This window comes from Cyprinodon tularosa, unplaced genomic scaffold (assembly GCF_016077235.1).
Source record: "Cyprinodon tularosa strain WSP-4 unplaced genomic scaffold, ASM1607723v1 ctg1124, whole genome shotgun sequence".
Classification (NCBI taxonomy): domain Eukaryota; kingdom Metazoa; phylum Chordata; class Actinopteri; order Cyprinodontiformes; family Cyprinodontidae; genus Cyprinodon; species Cyprinodon tularosa.
Genome location: NW_024037921.1, coordinates 118,587 through 139,106, shown reverse-complemented (window position 1 = coordinate 139,106; position 20,520 = coordinate 118,587). Strand labels below are relative to the sequence as shown.

The 20,520-nt window shown below is 40.0% G+C and overlaps 1 pseudogene; it reads left to right on the top strand.

The window, feature by feature from the left end:
• The first annotated feature begins 2,068 nt into the window (after nt 1–2,068).
• LOC119793944 overlaps nt 2,069–20,520 on the top strand; it is a 30,154-nt pseudogene continuing 11,702 nt past the window's right edge.

The following is a 20,520-nucleotide window of genomic DNA, read 5'->3' as shown; positions in this document are numbered from 1 at the left end:
GTTAAAATCAAGATTATCAAACTTTGATTCTTCCTTGAAATCAGGCTTTTTGTCCTATGCACTATCTGTACTTACATTGTTTTTACATCTATAAATAATATCCGCCATAAAAAAATATGATAAAAATATTTTAGTTTAAATAACTTATTGAGTTACATCAATCACAGCATGGTGACATGACAGATAGTTTTAAATCTAATCAAACTTAGTGCAGATCATCCAAAGTTTCCTTTTATTGCCAAAGCCTGTTTAGAATTAGCAGATGTTTATGAGGACAAACATGTGGAATGAAACGTTCATAGTGTTAGGTTTATTCTTTATACATCATGTGCATTGTTATTCTGTTAGCCAGATTAGACAGAGTAGAAGGCCTTCCCTAACATTGTGGATGTCACTGTGTGTACGGAGGTCATCTAATCAGGACAGCCTTCGTGTCTTTAAAAATATACAGGATATGGGCACATCTTGGAGCCGGACTGATAAAGGGGAGCTATCTGTAATTCTTGGGCATAGAAGCAAGACGCATACAGGTCAGGGCATTGATGGCGTGTCAGTTTCTGATACGGACAGCAAAGCATTCACCTGATGCAACACATAGGCTCATAAGGTATAAGAAGGAGGAGATGACTTTATTCGGGGCTCAATCTTATTTTTATTTTGTTTTTCATTGTGTGCGATACAGGTACACTTGCACCTTAATCCTTATTTACCTTGATATACTGCATATCCCTGGATATACTGTATATATATATTGTTTATTGTCTATTTTTAATGCACCTTTTCCTCCTTGTTTGCACCTTCTTTGACTTGTATACCAATATGAGACAAGTGAATTTCTCCGCTGTGAGATCAATAAAGCTCATCTAATCTAATCTAATTTTTGCCGGACGCTCGCTGACGTTTTTTGAGCCCACAGCTGAGCCAACTCCAAGCAATCTCTCAGTCCTTTAACCACCTGAACTGGAATAAACTCTGTTACTTTTGTACTCCTGTTTTATAGTCCTTTTTTTATGATTTTACCCAGTTTGAGTTAAGAGTAGTAGATAACTTGTTCCCAGGAAAAGAACCGAAAGGGAAGTTCTGAGGCGCAGCCGCTTTCAGAGGGACCTAACTTCATTATATAACAATAGGGAGCAGAGGAAGGTAAATAAGACTCACATCTGCTGTAACCTTGGTCATACAAACATAACTGTTTTACTGCTGTGAATAGTGTTTGATTTAAAAAAGAAACAACACAGACAGGCTGGGCTCCCGCTGGAAACAAGCCCCTCCTCGGGACGCTCCCGATCTGAGCCGATCACTTTTTAGCAAAACATGGACTGTGGATCCATCAGCAGCAGAAATGGCAGCAGGTAGACTAAGCTTACAATGGGTAGAGGGGGTTAGACCAGATAGGATGGTGGTCTGTAGAGATTCCAAAGCAGTTTTACAAAGTATTCAGGGAGAAGGAAATGATAGAATAGATTTAGAATCAGAAATCCAGCACAGTCTATTTAGATTATATAGGGGTGGCACTGATATTTGGTCATGTTGGGTTTCAGCACATGAAGGTAAATCACTTATTAAGATTAAAGAAATGGGAAAATGGCAAAAGAGGTGGAATAAAGAGAAGAAAGGAAGAGGATTATATAAGGTTAAAAAATCAGTATTAAATAGAATCATTAATGAGAGAAACAGAAGGGAAGAAGTAATAATGATCAGATTAAGAGTGGCTCAGACCTGTTTAAATGACAATTTATATTTAATAGGGAGGAAAAATAGTGATAAATGTGAAGAAAGTGGAGAAAAAGAAAATGTAGAACATTTACTGATGAATTTTAAAAACTTATGAACATGAAAGGGAGAAACTGAGAAGAATAATTGGAAGAACAGACAAAGAATGGAGTCTGAAAGGAATGTTGGGAAATGAAGGAAAAATAAATGATCATTACTGATTAAAGAAAGCATTATTTATTTATCTATAGAATACAAAACAAAAAAAAATAGAATTTGTAATGTTGCTACACACTCAGTAGGTGGCGGTATGCACCTTAAAGTTGCTTGCGATCCGCCATGATAGAACAGATGAAGAAGAAGATTGTGGGTCCTTTATTATGGATATCTATGCCCGCAGCAGCAGCGTTAGCTTCCTCCCTCCGTGGAGTGTTTGTAGAGAGGCTGATGATGTGTGAGTGTTTGCAGGGAGAATGTGTTCAGTCCAGCTTCAAGGAGAGTTTATCAGCGAGCAGTTAACTCCTGCTGAAGAAACATTGACGGAGGTTAAAGGAAGAGAGAAAAGGCCCAAAGTGGAGATGGACGATCAGCACAGACTGCTGGATTTCACCAGGATCCCCCAGATCATCTTACAGCGGATAGGTAGGAAACACCTGATAGAAACGATTCCCTCAGGATGCAGACTGAGGGTTGGAGCCTCAGCTGATTGGAAAACTCATTAGAGGAGATCAACATGCTAAGCTAAAGCTAGCTTCTGCTTCAGCTAAAGGGCTGTTCCACCTCTTTTCTCTCCACTTTAACTGTCTTTATTCTGCTCTACTCTAAAAACTTCAGCACTCAGACACTTCAGACCTGGATTAGATAATCCAAGCTAACAGCAGAATCTTTAAAGCTCCTTTGGGATTTGAGAAAGCTTTATCTGTTTAGTGAAACAAAGAGCCCTAGGAAGGCTTTTTTAGCATGTGGGCCTCATTATAGTTGGTGTTCTAGGTCAACTGGTGGTGGCAGCTGGATTATGCACTATGTAGTTTACAACTAGTTAAGGAACTGGAAAAGCTTTAAACTGACCTTGAAAGTCCTTAAAAAATATTTCAGTTGGATCATGAATAAGGTGTATGAACCCAAATGGCAGCCAGTAATCAATAAATCATGTGCTGTCACTGTTAAGAAAAAAAAAACATAAACTCCATGGAACTGTAAGATTAACTAGAAAAAGCTGTTTTGGAGAAACATCAAAGTGGGAATGTTTTTTTTGCTGAATGAAAAAGAAAAATTAGCTAAAGAAACTGCAAGAAAGAAAAGAAGCACAAATTAGCTGAGGGACATTTGAAAATGTGATAGGAAGTATCCAGAAACTTCAAACAACAGAAAAAAGTAGAATCATCTGAAGATTTTGTAGGGTAGAATCATTTGGCAGAATAATGGCAGAAACACCCTCATCTTAAAAGCAAAACATTTAGTTAAATTGATTAACCAGAAGAAAAAGTCTAAAAGTATCTGTTTACCTTGAAGTTGACAGAAGCAATGCATCTGCTTACGAGGTCAGCAGATGCATTATTAAAGTAGAAATTTTAGAGCTTCATTAAGAAATGTGCACTTAGGTGTGATGTCAACAGGCCTTGGTAGTGTAATCTGAAGAAATTGGTTGAGTTCGGATCATACCTATGACCCATACGGCACAAAGAAAGGGTGTGCAAAGGTAAACTGTTTTATTTTGTAGAGTCCCTGTAGTCCAGTGGTCTCCAACCCTGGTCCTCAAGATCTACTGTCCTACAGATTTTAGATGCATCCCTGCTTCAACACAGCTGAATCAAATGAATGGCTTGAAAAGGTAATCTTTTGATACCATTAGTGGTGTGAAACATTCTGTAGTTGTGCTCTGTGTTAACACAAGGTTGTTGGTTCACATTTAATGTAATGGTTCACATTTAATGCCCGAACTCCGGCCATCTCAGGGACTAAGTTTATTAACTGTATCCTGTGGCTGTGGACTTTGCAAACATTGATCTGTTTTTTAGTATAACCTTGAAGCTCCCTTTAACATGGACCATATAAAATCATCTCAAACTGCCTTTTATGTCAGGATACTTCATCCTCTGACCACTTGAGGACTCAAGTCAGGCTAAAGCTAAGACTCATGCCACCGTTTGTGGCAGTTATTTTAACTTTTCAATTACAACAACACATTTGTTAAGGAAGAGTGGCGGCCTAGTGGTTAGGACATAGGGCTTGTGAGTTCGAAACCCACTCCCACAGACTGCCACTCTGGATCTCTGAGCAAGACCCTTAACCCCCCGATTACCAGGTGTTTTCAGGTATGGGAACACCTAAAACACACTGGACATTATGTCCCCAGAACCAAAGTTAAAGACCAGGTTAAGTCTTTGCCTTCAATGCAATAAACGTAGTGGTGTGTGACCCCTTCATCTTGTCCAATTTGTCTGGTTTTATGCTGACGGCTCTGCAGGAGGAGAGATCACAGCTTTGATGCAGTCATGGTCTTCCAGTCCATTACAGGATCACCTTATCTGATTGGTTGACACTCGTCTCAAACTGAAAAACTTCAGAACTTCAAACTGCAGAGTCTGACAGTTTGGACTAGGGGTGGGTATTGCCAAAGAAGTCACGATTCAATTCGAATCACGATTCACAGGCCACGATGCGATTCTATCACGATGCGTGACAATACTTGAATTATCGCGATGCATTGCAATATTTTCTCCTCCATGTTTTGTTTTTGAATGACTCGGCACAGTATCCCGCGGCCGGAAATGCTTGTGACACAAGGCAGCGTGCGTCAACCCATTTGCAGCGACATCTACTGGACTGGAAGTTGTATTACACTTGTTTTTGGCTGATGTTCGCCAACCATTCATTCAATTTTATTTATTCATTTTTTTAAATAAATAATCGATTCTTGGCATCAAGAATCGATGCAGTAGATCACGAAAATTAGAATCACGATGCATCATCATGACGATTATTTTGCACACCCCTAGTTTGGACGCAGGTCAACACTTGAAAGCTCCCAATGTGCCGAAGAGGTGAAACTGGCCTAAATGGTAGAATTTCATGTAAACCAGGAGCTCCTGACACTAAAGTAATTTCGTCCGAATGCAGCATGAGGAAAAGACTCTAGCATCAGAGTTTATAAGACACTAAAACTAATTTAACATGTCGGAGATTTCGAGAGAAAACCACACTATAATTTGGTAATGCAGTTATCAACCAGATATGTATAAATGTTTCATCGCTCACTTTCAGCTGCTACAAACAGCTAGCAGGTAGCGGGAAATAACAGATATGACTGCCATCAAGCTGATGATAGCAAGTAAACACTCCAACCACCCGCCTAACATGTTGCCACCGTGGCCTGTGGGCGGGGCTACACTGCTTTGAAACCTCCAAAAGTCATTTTAAAGTTGGCTCATTGTTGATTTACAGATTGGTGAAAGTTCTTGGTCTACTTTCTCCCCTGAAAACATCTTGAAATAAATTTTTAAGTTTATATTTAATAACTTCGTTTACTCTGAGCTTTCTTTTATCACATACTTATGACTGTAACAGTACTTTAACCTAGGGCTGGACGATATAGAAAAAAAGCTTATCGATAAAAAAAATGCATATTGATCGATATCGATAATTATTGAAAAGATTTGAAACCATAATTTATGTGCAGCTCTGCCTGGACATTTTATGATATTGCTAAATGATTTAATTTTAATAAAAAACACAAACACAGACTTCCAATTAAATATTTATTTATCCAACTTTTTTAACCATGACAGAATTGTTTTAAAGAAAAATAACTTAAGAGACCTGAGTTATGTTATTAAATACTGACAAAGAATAAACTAAAGTGACCAGAAAAGTGACCAAAATAAATATAACAAATAAATGAACCTGGTTCAGCGTAGTTTCCTGCTTTAACCTCAGTTATTACTTTGAAGTTTCTGGCCCCTCAGCATTTTTCTCTCAATTGTTAGAACTACGTGGGAAACTGCCCAGAACTTTATATATATATATATTTTCCCGAAATTTCCGAAGATTCCTCGGAGGGGATCCGCGCCGTGGCGTACACAGCTGGTACTCCTGCGGCTGTGAGCGGCTGAGATGTTAAAAAAAAAAAAAGTTGGTTGTGTTATCAGACTTCGTTTTCACTGGATCCCGACACATTTTACAGATGACTGGTTTGTTTTTTGTCCGACTTGCCATGACCGAAATACTGCCAAACTGGCGAACTACAAAAACCCTTCTTTGGAACAATTTCCTCCGCCTCTCCTTGCTGCGACATCTTCATGTGCTCTGTGTTGTGGTTTGAGAGGTGGTTTGGTGACGGCGTGCCTGGGTCCGTGATTGTGATTGGTTGAGAGGAAGTAGTGACTAGCATAAACCTACATGATAGGCTACAACGAGAAGGAAGGAAAACTGCGTTTCTTATCGAACTTTTATCGACCCTCTTTTTCTCTATTGCGCCACACGTCTATCGATCGATATATATCGTTATTGAATTATCGCCCAGCCCTACTTTAAGTCCTGTTGATGAATTTTCAAATTTGTTTACAATTACAGAAATGTAAACATAAGCTACATCCTGAACCATTCAACTGAAAAATATCTGTAAAGTAGTTTAAACAAGCTTTGATGACAAAGTGGAGGTCCAAGCCTTTCTAGAGGACAGTGCAGCGTTGCCTGGTCTTTTCTAACCTGTGATGTGATGTCAGAGCTGCAGTGAATGCTGGGAAATGTAATTCTACTCTGGTTATATGCAGCTTGATCAACACATGGATGGTTAAAGTGAAGTCCTTTCTTTAACCTGCAATTCAAAGTCTTTCTCCTGTGTTTGTTTTTCCAGACCGCCTGCAGGATTATGTTGGAAAAGAAGAGGTTTTCCCTGAGCAGCAGTTCTCTGAACAGGAGAGGAATTCCAGTTTGGACCAAGCAGAACCAGAACCTCTGCAGATAAAAGAAGAGCAGCAAAAGCCAGAACATCCCTGGATAAAAGAGGAAACCATGGAGCTCCCCATAATTAAGCATGAAGGGCGGCTTGTTGAGCCTGGAGATACAGAAAGGAACCCTTTCCCATGTTTGAGATGTGGAAAAAGGTTTCTAAAGAAAAAATATTTATTGGTTCACATGAGAACTCACACAGGTGAAAAACCTTTCAAATGTTTGTCCTGTGGAAAAAGCTTTGCAAGAAAAGAAAATCTTGATAAACACATCAGAACTCACACAGGTGAAAAACCTTTCGAATGTTTGTCCTGTGGAAAAAGCTTTGCAAGAAAAGACCATCTTGATAAACACATCAGAATTCACACAGGTGAGAAGTCGTTCTCCTGTACTCTTTGTAGCAAAAGTCTAGCTAGCAAACATAACCTGACCATTCACATGAGAATTCACACAGGTGAGAAGCCTTTTAAATGTGAGTCCTGTGGAAAAAGCTTTACTGAAAAACGCTCTCTTGATAAACACATCAGAATTCACACGGGTGAGAAGCCGTTCTCCTGTACTCTTTGTGGCAAAAGTCTTGTTAGCAAACAAAGCCTGACCATTCACATGAGAATTCACACAGGTGAGAAGCCTTTTAAATGTGAGTCCTGTGGAAAAAGCTTTAGCCAAAAAAGTGATATTGATAAACACATCAGAATTCACACAGGTGAGAAGCCTTTCAAATGTGAGTCCTGTGGAAAAAGCTTTACCGATAAAGGTAATCTTAATAAACACATCAGAACTCACATAGCTAAGAGTTTTAAATGGGAGTCCTGTGGAAAAAGCTTTAGCCATAAATGTGCTCTGGATAAACCCATCAGAATTCACAAAGGTGAGAAGCCTTTCAAATGTGTTTCATGTGGAAAAAGCTTTAGCCATAAAAGTATTTTTGATAGACACATCAGATTTCACACATGTGAGAAGACGTTCTCCTGTACTCTTTGTGGCAAAAGTCTTGCTAACAAACATATCCTGGCGTCTCACGTGGGATTTCACACAGGTGAGAAGCCATTTAAATGTGAGTCCTGATGAAAAAGCTTTAGCAAGAAACGTTATCTTCATTCACACATTAGAATTCACACAGGTGAGAAGTCTTTCAAATGTGTTTCATGTGGAAAAAGCTTTACCTATAAAGGTTCTCTTTATGTACACATGAGAATTCACACAGGTGATAAACCTTTCAAATGTGTCTCATGTGGAAAGAGCTTTATCAGAAAGCAGCATCTTAATAATCACTTGAGAATTCACACAGGTGAGAAGCCATTTTCCTGTACTCTTTGTGGCAAAGGTCTTGCTAGCAAACAGCGCATGATTTGTCACATGAGAATTCACACAGGAGAGAAGACTTTCAAACGTGTCCTCTGGATAAAGCTTAAACACTTCAGATCTCACACAGGTGACAAGCCGTTGTCTTGTACTCTTTGTGGCAAAAGTTTCATTCGAAAGCTTAGGCCCCGTCCACACGAAGTCAAAACGAACACGAAACGCTAATATTTTCCAGAACGTTTGTCGTAAAGACGGAGACGTAAAATAAATGTGATCGTCCACACGAATGCATGAAAACGCTGCAAAATGTATGCCAGGCCTGTAAGTGGCGCTGTGGTGCCAAAGCAAAAATAGGCGACGAAATGTTGGGCATGCGCACTAATATTTATACATGGTTGCCCTGCGGGTCCATTTTCGTGGTTCAGTCAAATTCATGTGCTTAACTATGTGGTCGATATTGCTCTGTTCTTCCTGGAGATATTCCAGAAGAAGATTCTGTTGTAAGCCCGACAGCAGGGTGAGTAGCATGAGCAGCAACCATTCAACACAGTACGGCGCCATTGTTGTTGTAATACTGTGTCGGGCATTCGTGTTTAGAGGCGACGCTAAGACGCATGCGTGTAAAAAAAAATCTTCCCACTCTGAAGGCCTCATAAAAAAAAGATCGTTTACAGACCCCCGAAACGGCGGCTTCGTATGGATGAGAGGCTGGTTTGGTGAAAAATTTGTGCGTTTAGGCCAGGGTTTGACTTTGTGTGGACGGGGCCTTAGCTTGGCTTCTCACATGAGAATACACAGAGGTTAGAAGCCTTACAAATGTGGGTCCTGTGGAAAAAGCTTTACCCAAAAAAGCACTCTTGATAAACACATTAGAATTCATACAGGTGGGAAGCCGTTCTCCTGTACTCTTTATGGAAAAAGTCTTGTTAGCAAACAAAGCTTGATTTCTCACATCAGAAATCAGACAGGTGAGACGCCTTTCTCTTGAACTAGGTTTGGCAAAAGTTTAATCAAAAAGATAGTTTGACATCTCACAGATAAACTCGTGAGAAATCCATTCATGAATCTGATCTAAAAAGAAAGATTTATTGATTCACATAAGAAGTCATATCAGTTAAACGCCCGTGGAATGAACAGGAGAGACCTTTTCCATGTTTTACACGTGATAAAAAGCTGTAACACACCGAAACATGTTTGTTTAAAGAGCTGAACAAGGTTCAAATTGCTTATTTTGTTATAATTTAATATTTTGCTGATATATTGCTGATGAATTTGAATCTGCTATAACTTGGTAAAAAGCCTTTTGGCTTAATAACGTATTACAGAAGACTTTCACTCCTGTAGGAGTGCATTTTTTTGTTTTTTTTTTCTTTTTTTACATCTTTTAAATAAAACTGTCAACGAAAACATAATTCACTCCAACATTTCTGGGCCATAGGGATAAAAGTAAAAAGTGTGCATTGTTGGAAAATATCAATGGATCAAGATTGAATGTGTTTCTTTGCACTAGAATGGATAATTTGGAACGAAAGTCAGACCTTGGACAGAAATTTGACATTTTTTCCATTAAATGTCAGATTTACAATCTGTGTTGATATTCACTTTAAAATCATATTTTCTTTTATGTTTCTGCTTTTAAAGATCTTTTAAAGTAAAAATGTTCTATGATTTTTTTTTCCTATAGTTTTGTTTCTGATTCGGTAGATGTTAAAATAACCTGCTGTCATTTAGAGAAACTGTCGTCTGCTTTATAGAACTAGATTTTATTGCATTGTTTTCTGCACTGGATGTTTTCCATGAATGTATTCACTTCTAGATTGATGAACCAAGCAGAAATAAAAACATGGATTGTAAAGATTGCTTCTGTATATAGTTTCTTTTAAGTCATTAATAATCTTTATTGGTGTTTTGTCTCTCAGCTCTCATATCTCCACGGTTCTGCTTAAAGGAATAGTACACCCAAAACATGATTAGCCTTCATTTTCTACTCACCCCCATGCTGAACAACACTCTGGAGTACTTTTTTGATATCTCAAATGCATCTGGAGATCTGGGAGGCTTCTTGCTGTCTGCTGACATTCAAATAATGGAGGTCTATTGTGCCCGAGACAGAAAGGTCCATAAAAGTCCACAAAAAACGTGTCAATATTCCTCCATACTGCTCGTCCAATGTATTCCAAGTGTCCTGAGTGGGTAGCGTCCAGAATTTACTCGAAACGAAGTCATTTAGAATGTTTTTAGAGCATAAACAGTAGTGTATAGGATTTCCTAAAAGCGAGTTCACGAGTACGGAAACCGGGGCAGACCAAACCAGATGAAAGTGCGCATTCAGCTCGGCAAAGAACTCATTCTCTTCCTCAACACTGAAGTCCTCAGACATTTTTCTTTCGTTGTTTCTTTCTTTGCACAGGTAAACAGCACATTTCTTCTTCTACGCTTGCATTATCGGCAGAGCAGACGCTGAATGCGCACTTTCATCTGGTTTGGTCTGCCGGCTTCCGTAGCGTCATGAACGCGCCGGCGCGCGCTTTCAGGAAATCCTATACACTACTGTTTATGCTCTAAAAACATTCTAAATGACTTCGTTTCAAGTAAATTCTGGATGCTACCCACTCAGGACACTTGGAATACATTGGACGAGCAGTTTGGAGGAATATTGACACGTTTTTTGTGGACTTTTATGGACCTTTCTGCCTCGGGCGCCATAGACCTCCATTATTTGAATGTCAGCAGACAGCAAGAAGCCTCCCAGATCTCCAGATGCATTTGAGATATCAAAAAAGTACTCCAGAGTGTTGTTCAGCATGGGGGTGAGTAGAAAATGAAGGCTAATCATGTTTTGGGTGTACTATTCCTTTAAGGTACACTAAAGACGTTAATGGTAAATGGCCTGTACTTTTTCACGTCAGGGGACTTGACCAAAGTGCTTTAAACTACAGTCATTCTCACACACACTGAAGGTGGCAAGCTATATTGTAGCCAAAGCTGTTTCTGTTGCTGAAATTTTCATTTGGGAACCCGTCATAACACATTTATTATTATTATTATTTTTTTTACAGTGTCCTGTCTGGCAATATGGCAATAAGAGTAATTGTCTTGATGCCAAAAAGAGCCCAACAGATTTTACTTTCACAAGTGGAGCAGTACGGCTATCGCCATAGTGCTCCGCTTGATTTATGCACATAAATTGCTTTATTATAATTATGCAGGTAGTTTTACAGATTATATGGTCACTGCAATGTAGGTAGAACAGAAGAAGAAAAACAGGAAAAAAGGAGAAAGGATGAAAGAAAGATAATAGTGTGGGCTTTCTGTATGAAAGTAAATCTCTGAATACCTGCAACCAAGCACCTATAGTTGTTTGTGAGAGTGCACTTGTGCATGTAAAGTTTATCCATAGAGAAAATGCTCAATAGTGTTTGTGAAGAGGCGCCCCCCCAGAGCACCGAGTTCAGCGCCGGAAGACCCAAAACCCCAGGCACCCAAAGGGACCCCAAGAGCCAAGGCACCAAGGAGGGGCCAGCCCAGGAAATCCGACCCCCACCAAGGGAGGAGGAGAGACGGCCCCGAGGAAGTCCCCAAGCCACCGCAATGCTGGCAGCCAGCCACCCTCAAGTGAATCCGGCCCTGGGCCCCAGGGATCCGAGGCTCCAGGGGAACCCCGGCAGGAGCCACAGCCAGGCCCCGGGTCAGCCAGGCCCCGCGAAGAAGCCGCAATGAATAAGCCAGTAGCCACCCTGGCTGTTGTGGATTTAGCTGAAACATCCCATCTTGCTGAAAAAATGACTTGTGATTTGACTTCATTTTATATCGCTTTACTTCTGAACTGCAGCAACATGCACAGAAACAAAAAAGTACATTTTCTAGAAACACTGACTTAACGTCTGAACAATATGAAATAACAATATAATAATATTCAACAGAAGCCCGAGTATCCGGAGAAAACCCACACATGCTCAAGGAGAACATGCAAACTCCACGCAGAAAGACCCCAGGCCTGGAATCGAACACAAAACCTTCTTGCTGTGCTACACACTTCGCTACTGAGCAGCCCTCATTTCTTTTTTCCCAAGATAAAATTAACTAAATTATCTTTTCCAAAATCGACAACAGACAATCATACAATCCACAAAAAATCAGACAACAGAAAAGAGAAACAGAAAACAAACAAGTGGCCTTAATATAAATGATTAAACTTTCTAATTATAGCATGCAAACCTTCATGTGTGTCTCAGGCCCTTTTCTCTCACTGGGGGGGGGCCTTAGCCTGCCCATCTTTACCGAACCTCCTGTAACTGGGTCAGCGGTAAAATGGCCGCTTTTCAGTCTGTTTATCTGCAGGTAATTTAACTCTAGTCAATAAACAGTGAACCAGTTACTATTCTGCTGTAAGCCAACCTGGGATAATAGGGAGATCTCTCTGAAGACCTCGTCACCTCTGACCTAAGAATCAGAACATCTTATGGCGTATTCTGCTGCCGTCCCTCAAAGTTAAACTTTGAAGCCCATCCACAACCTAAAGCCTGTGGGGGGGTCTTTTGGGTTCTCAGGTGAAAACTCCTTTTATGTCCCAGTCCCAGTAGAAAGCATTATCAACCATTTATAACTTTATGTCAGGTGCTATTTCAGTCCTATTTCTGACAGTTAGGATTTTTTTTTGTTTTTTAGCTTCCTAGATTTAAATCCATTAAGCAGGTTTTAGATTTCATTCTCTTTTAAACATACTTGTTTTAAATGTACCAAAAATTATTATTATTATTATAATTATTATTATTTCACACTCTCAGGAAAATATGCCACTTTGATTCAAATCCTCAGAAATTGTTTATTTTTGCAAATCTGCTATTTTAGTTAATAAACTCATAGCCTTTATGTATTTCAGTTGCATTTTTCCAAACTATATCCCATATATTTGGTAATCTGTAGGGTGGCATTTATTTTTAAGGGATGAAAATCACTGAATTCATTGTTCATAAGTTTTAATTGATATACACGTGTGTTAATATTTTTTGAGGAAAGGAAATCTACTTTTCTTAGTTTTTCATTTAGTGAAATCTAATTCAAATTAAAGTGAAACATAACTTTAGACTTCATCCTATTGGATTATATTATTCATTCTTTTTCCTCTATACGTTGCTATTTTGTTTACATTTTCATAAGTCAGAGCAACCATCCCCTTTTCTCTGTCTTAGTCAGAACCTCAGACATTCATGGCACAGGGACAAAGCAACATACCACAAAATCATAAAGTGATGAAGCTAATCTCTCTGAGTGGCTGCTGTGGAAATAGAGAATTTGGTTTGTGACTAAAACCTGTGCACATTTTACTACCCTTTTCTCTCTCTGGATTTGCCTCAATTTTCATCTCCAGGTCCTTCCATAACGTTATGGAACATGGTGACAGCAGGAAATGAAAAAAATGAGACCCGTCCTGTTTTTAAACAACCACAGGCCTGATAACAAACGTTTTGTTTTCCACTCCTGAAGTTGACATAGGAAAAGGTAGTTGCTGTTGAGTTTTTTTTCTTTTAAAAAGATAATTTTTGGTTTAGATATTTAAGGTTAGTTCTAATTTGATCAGAAATTATTATACTGACTCTAAAACAATCATCGTGTAGGCTACGTTCACACTGCAGGCCTTAATGCTCAATTCTGATTTTTTTGTTAAATCTGATTTTTTATTTTTGCGTTTCCGTTCATATGTCCAATTATATGTGACTTGTATGTGATCTCCTGTGTGAACTGCAGTCATACAACGCAAGTGTCCCGCATGCGCAGTAGTGGACGCAATGGCGTCACAGGCCAGCATGCTCTATGTTTACGGATATAAACATGGATGGAAGTACCAGCGCGCATCTAGCGATCTTTTCCAACCACAAAAACTCAATCTTTTCAATATGGTTACACATAAAGGCTGCTCTCTGCATCATCGTCCACCATGGTTGTTTTTTTTTTGCCGCTCCTGCATAGCAAGACGCAGAATAGTGGCCTTTGGCGGGTATTAATGACACGTTCCGACACAGGTCGCATTTGAAAACATCCGATTCGTATCGGATTAAGGACCACAGAGCCAAGTGGCCAAGTGGAAAAAATCGGTTCTGTGTTGTTCAGACTCCAATGAAAAGATCAGATCCAGGTCGCATATGGGCAAAAAAATCATATTTGGGTCACTTAAGGCTGCAGTGTGAACATAGCCTTCTTCAAAGCCAACCAGGCCGTACATTATCACCCTAATTTTCCCACAGATAAGTCATGTCAAGAAAGTCAGTGTGTCAGCAATCATTTTCTTCATTGCAAGATGGAGACAGGAATCTAAATGAGAAAGTTATCAAGCTTTTCCTGCATAGTTGGAAGTCTATGGAAAAGGAAAATAAAATAAAATATATGGTTGATCACTTTACCCTTTACTGATTGCTGCATCCAGGCAGTTTCAGTCCTGGATCTCCCCCGCCTCAGTCCAAGCAGGGTAGCCGCTTCTCAAGCCAAAACAATAACTCATTAATTTAAAAATGTTTTTAGCACCGGAGATAAGAAAAGCCTTATTTTAATGCACCTCCTCCTTGTTTCCCCACAAATAAAAATTCCCCAGTGTCTCTGTCCTCAAGGTTCTTGCACACACACACACACACACACACAGGGGAGCAAGTTGCAGCTCATGTGAGTTTTTTAGGGTCAGGTGTTCAGAGCAAATCAAAATCCTTTTGTCTTGTTTTCCCCATATTTTAACTCATCATTTCCATCCGGTTGCTGTGACGGTGTATGTGCGCTGGGGGGTGGGGGGAGATCGATGCTTGTAGCAGCCTGTCTTTCTCTGGCGGGCTGATGGGAGGGGCGGCACCTCCTCCAACTCTGAATTCCAAGGCAAGGCAATTGATCAGGTCATAGGACAAAATGCTCCTCTGATTGAATCATAGAATAGAGTGGTCTCCAGATAACTGTGATTATCCTTGCACAAACATCAGCAATTTTGTACCACCATTGCATGACAGTTTGCAGTAAACAGAGAAACATCTCATTTCTTATTTATTTATTTATTCGTTTATTTTATAGGGACAAGTATGTTTCATGCATCATGTCACACACTACAACATTTTAGCTAAGGCTAATTCTCAATGTCTGTCCCCAGTTAGGCTTTTACACAAAACACAGTGACTGTACACAAGAACAACAGAACAAATTACACACTAAAACATCACAAAAATAAAATCAGGTCAGTTAGATTATTAATGTTTACATGACTGACCTCTCAATAAAAAGTCTTACAAAGGACCCAGTTTGACTCTCTCTTCAGTTCTGCAGGTAATGTATTCCATGTTTTGGTGCCTTGTACAATGAAAGCTGATTGACCGAAAGAGGTTTTGCGTCTGGGTACTTGACAGTTTCCACTGTGGGCTCCTCTTGTGACTGAGCCCACAGCTCTGAGAGGAACTACACAGTCACTCAAAACCTTAGGGGCCTTATCATGCAAGCATTTGTAAACCAGTTTTAACTGAGCAAATTTCACAAAGTTCTCGAAATTCAGCATTTTTAAATTGTTCAGACTAACACAGTGATGGGACCTGATTGTTTTTTTTATCTAATATTTTTATAGCTCTATTATAGATCATCTGAAGAGGCTTGATAGTAGTGCTTGTGGCCTGTGACCAAGTACTAATGCAGTAACTTAGATGGGAAAAGATCATGGAGTGCACAAAACTGTGAGCAGTGTGAAACGGTAGGGAATCTCTAATCAGTTTGAATGTGTACAAGTTTGCTTTTGTTACTCTGGACACTTTTTTTACATGGCTGTCAAATTTCAATTGTGAGTCAAGTATTAGTCCTAGATACTTGATTTCTGAGACCTGCTAGATTCAAGCTCCATTTATCTGTAAATTTAGTTCTTGAGATATGTGCTTGGTCCTAGAAGAGAAACAGACAGGCAGTGTCATGATGGGATTGAGATGTCTAACCTGCTTGCAGAGAACACTCAGGAGACAGAGAAAAAGTTCAAAGGTTTATTCACAGAGTTTTCAAATGTGCACTGGAACTGGGTTGGTCCGACTGGTCACGGGAGGATCACCACTAAGGAGAACAGAGAGGTTAGAGGATTTCCAGGGACCCAGTGGTTTGTCGGGTGATTGAGTTAATACCTGCTCTGGGGCGGAACAGATTAGGAGGAGGGGGGCAACCCTGAGGGTCCAGAGGTTTGTCGGCAGGCAGAGGGCTGAGGGCTAAGGCAGAGACTGACCGAATGCAGGCAGGCAGATTCCAGACTGAGTCACTTTTCCGGTTTCAGGTTTTCAGTCTCCGCCTCCTTAAGAAGGAGTCTCCTGATGAGCAGATTGAAGACAGGTGTAGCAGTCAGCTCATGCTCCCAGGAGATCTCGTGCGCCCTCTAGTGGAGAAAGTGGACAAACCTCCAGATCCCAATACATAGTTTTTTTTTAACATTCAGAGACAACCCTGCATTATGGAACCACACTGACACAGTTTGTAGATGTCCTGACAGTTCATTAGAAACTGCTTGCACAGTCTTTCCACGAACATAAATTACTGCATCGTCTGCATATAACTGAAAACCTGCTGTTGGACAAGACTCTGACAAGTCATTAATGTATAATGTAAAGGGTAGAGGGCCAAGGATGGATCCCTGTGGCACTCCTGTATTTATCTTTAAAAATGATGATTTTTCATTGTTTATTGTGACACATTGCTCTCTTCCTTCTAAGTATGATTCAAACCACTGTAAAGTTTTCGGTGAAAATTTTAATTTGGATAATTTTGCAATTAGAATTTTATGATTTAACGTATCAAATGCCTTTATGAGATCCAAAAAGACTGCACCTGCTGTCTATTGCCAACTTTATTTGTTCAATGAAATAACAGTTTGCTGTATCCGTAGAATAATGAGGTCGGAAGCCAAACTGTAAAGGATGTAAGATTTTATGATACTGTATGTACGCCATTAACTGATTGGAGACTATTTTTTCTAACACCTTAGAAAATACAGGCAGGATGCTTATAGGCCGATAGTTACAGGCCTGTTCTTGGGATCCTGACTTAAAGATAGGCATAACTCTAGCCTGTTTCCAGGGTGCAGGTAATTGCCCGCTCTCAATGGACAAATTAATTACATGCGTTAGAGGTTTTATGAGTGCATTTTTGTTTCGCTTTACAAAAGCAGTATTAATGTGGGAGAGATCCATGCCTGAAGCGCGCGCGGGCGCGTTCATGGCGCTACGGAAGCCGGCAGACCAAACCAGATGAAAGTGCGCATTCAGCGTCTGCTCTGCCAATAATGCAAGCGTAGAAGAAGAAATGTGCTGTTTACCTGTGCAAAGAAAGAAACAACGAAAGAAAAATGTCTGAGGACTTCAGTGTTGAGGAAGAGCATGAGTTCTTTGCCGAGCTGAATGCGCTGGTTTGGTCTGCCGGCTTCCGTAGCGTCGGGAGCGCGCATGTGCGCGCTTTCAGGAAATCCTATACACTACTGTTTATGCTCTAAAAACATTCTAAATGACTTCGTTTCGAGTAAATTCTGGATGCTACCCACTCAGGACACTTGGAATACATTGGACAAGCAGTATGGAGGAATATTGACACGTTTTTTGTGGACTTTTATGGACCTTTCTGTCTCGGTCACCATAGACCTCCATTATTTGAATGTCAGCAGACAGCAAGAAGCCTCCCAGATCTCCAGATGCATTTGAGATATCAAAAAAGTACTCCAGAGTGTTGTTCAGCATGGGGGTGAGTAGAAAATGAAGGCTAATCATGTTTTGGGTGTACTATTCCTTTAAGCTGCTGGTTGCCACCACTTCGATGCCAGAGTGTTTGCCAGTTTGGGGTACTCTAGCCAAGCCTTTTTTATGCTAAGTCTAATCTGAGTTTTGCATTTTGAGTTTTTGTCCTCTAGCCAAGCTGAGATCACATTGAGTTTTACTGAGTGCTTGTTTCTCCGTGAGTCTTTGTTTGTTCTTTGCCTTTCGGCAATAAGCCTTCCTGCAAACTGGACCTTTTCGGACTGCCTTCTCCCAAGTGGGATCAACTGAGTCTTACACTGTGCAATGGATTCCAAGCAGGAGGAATCCATTGCACGCTGAAATCACTCTCTGAGTAAGGAAGTCATCTCCACCATAACCCGTTCAAGTACCACAGGAAATCTGAGTTGCAACCAGCGGCTGCATCATTCCACTCTGTCCGAGTTCTGGGTAAACCCTGTTCCGCCCTCCACCGAATCAAACAAACTCTGGAAGACCAACACACCGATTGGAGTCTACGTGGCTCTTCTTCTCTGGAAATGTGAGTGGCAACAAATCCTCTCCTTCAAGATTAACAACTCCAATTCCCCACTGAGCCTGAATCTAACAGTCTGTCTTCCCCTCGTCTTCCAGTTTCCCGGCAGAGCAGAGTTCGGAGAAACTCTGCACCGAACTCAAAATACTCGTGGGTCATGTGGGTCCGAGCTTTAGATAAAATCATGACAAATTCCAGTTTAACCCCCAAACTGCTCCCTGGGCGCCAAACAATGGCAGCCCACTGCCCCCCAAGGGGATGGGTTAAATGGAGAGAGTTAATATTGCTGCTCTGTACTTCTGACAGTGTAATGACAATAAAACGCTTGAAAAATTAACACTATGAAACATAAAAATGCATTTACAACCCAAAACAACTTCTTACTAAGTAGTTTCCAGCCCTGACATGTTATTAACATATTTTATGAGGTCCAACAATGATATGGCCACACTCACCTATCATATTTGGTGTCTTCATCCAAAGTTGCAGTGACATCTTTGGCTAAGATGAGGTTGACCGTCCTCTTCACTGACAGCAGGTTCGTTTAATTTCAAATGCTGCATCCTCCATGGATCGGTCACCAGCTTCTGCTCTCCCGACATAAAGCTTTTCACTGTTAACTGCAGACCTTTGTATCTGCCTAGAGAGTTCACTGTTGTTAGCATCACTGCTCTGTATGTGCCTCTCAGTGCTAACATAATTTTTTTTCACGTGGGAGGGGTGTCAGCTTTGAACAGCTGTGCAGTTCTTCTTGAACACTTGCATGAATTATGAGCATGTTGGCAGATTTTTAATAGTGCTAACGTGGTATCTAGTTCATATCCACAATTATTTTAGGATAGTTTAAATGTCATATGAAGAGGCCATGAGTGTTCAGACTGTCTCTGAACTTCAATCTTCACACTGAGGGTGTTTTCCTCATTGCTGGGGATTTTAAACAGGCCAATTTGAAGCCTGTTCTTCATTTTTACCAACATGTGGACTTTGCAACTTGGGGACAGAACCCTTTAGACCTGGTTTACTCTAACATCAAAGATGCATTTAGAGAAGCCCTGCACCCCCACCCCCCGCCTCAGCTCTTCCGACCACCTATCTGTCATGCTGATCAGCGAGGTACGTTTAATATAATGTCTTAACGTCAATTTAGGAAGGAATTCCATTTCAATATTCATAGAATAGTTCTTCACTTATTGACAAATTAAGGTGTACTATTTTCTCTATTCAAGGAATTTATTTAGTATAGTGAGTTAAAATCAAGATTATTAAACTTTGATTCTTCCTTGAAATCAGGCTTTTTGTCCTATGCACTATCTGTACTTACATTGTTTTTACATCTATAAATAATATCCGCCATGAAAAAAATATGATACAAATATTTTAGTTTAAATAACTTATTGAGTTACATCAATCACAGCATGGTGACATGACAGATAGTTTTAAATCTAATCAAACTTAGTGCAGATCATCCAAAGTTTCCTTTTATTGCCAAATTCTGTTTAGAATTAGCAGATGTTTATGAGGACAAACATGTGGAATGAAACGTTCATAGTGTTAGGTTTATTCTTTATACATCATGTGCATTGTTATTCTGTTAGCCAGATTAGACAGAGTAGAAGGCCTTCCTTCACATTGTGGATGTCACTGTGTGTACGGAGGTCATCTAATCAGGACAGCCTTCCTGTCTTTAAAAATATACAGGATATGGGCACATCTTGGAGCCGGACTGATAAAGGGGAGCTATCTGTAATTCTTGGGCATAGAAGCAAGACGCATACAGGTCAGGGCATTGATGGCGTGTCAGTTTCTGATACGGACAGCAAAGCATTCACCTGATGCAACACATAGACTCATAAGGTATAAGAAGGAGGAGATGACCTTGTTCGGGGCTCAATCTTATTTTTATTTTGTTTTTCATTGTGTGCGATACAGGTACACTTGCACCTTAATCCTTATTTACCTTGATATACTGCATATCCCTGGATATACTGTATATATATATTGTTTATTGTCTATTTTTAATGCACCTTTTCCTCCTTGTTTGCACCTTCTTTGACTTGTATACCAATATGAGACAAGTGAATTTCTCCGCTGTGAGATCAATAAAGCTCATCTAATCTAATCTAATCTTTGCCGGACGCTCGCTGATGTTTTTTGAGCCCACAGCTGTGCCAACTCCAAGCAATTTCTCTGTCCTTTAACCACCTAAACTGGAATAAACTCTGTAACTTCTGTACTCCTGTTTTATAGTCCTTTTTTATATGATTTTACCCAGTTTGA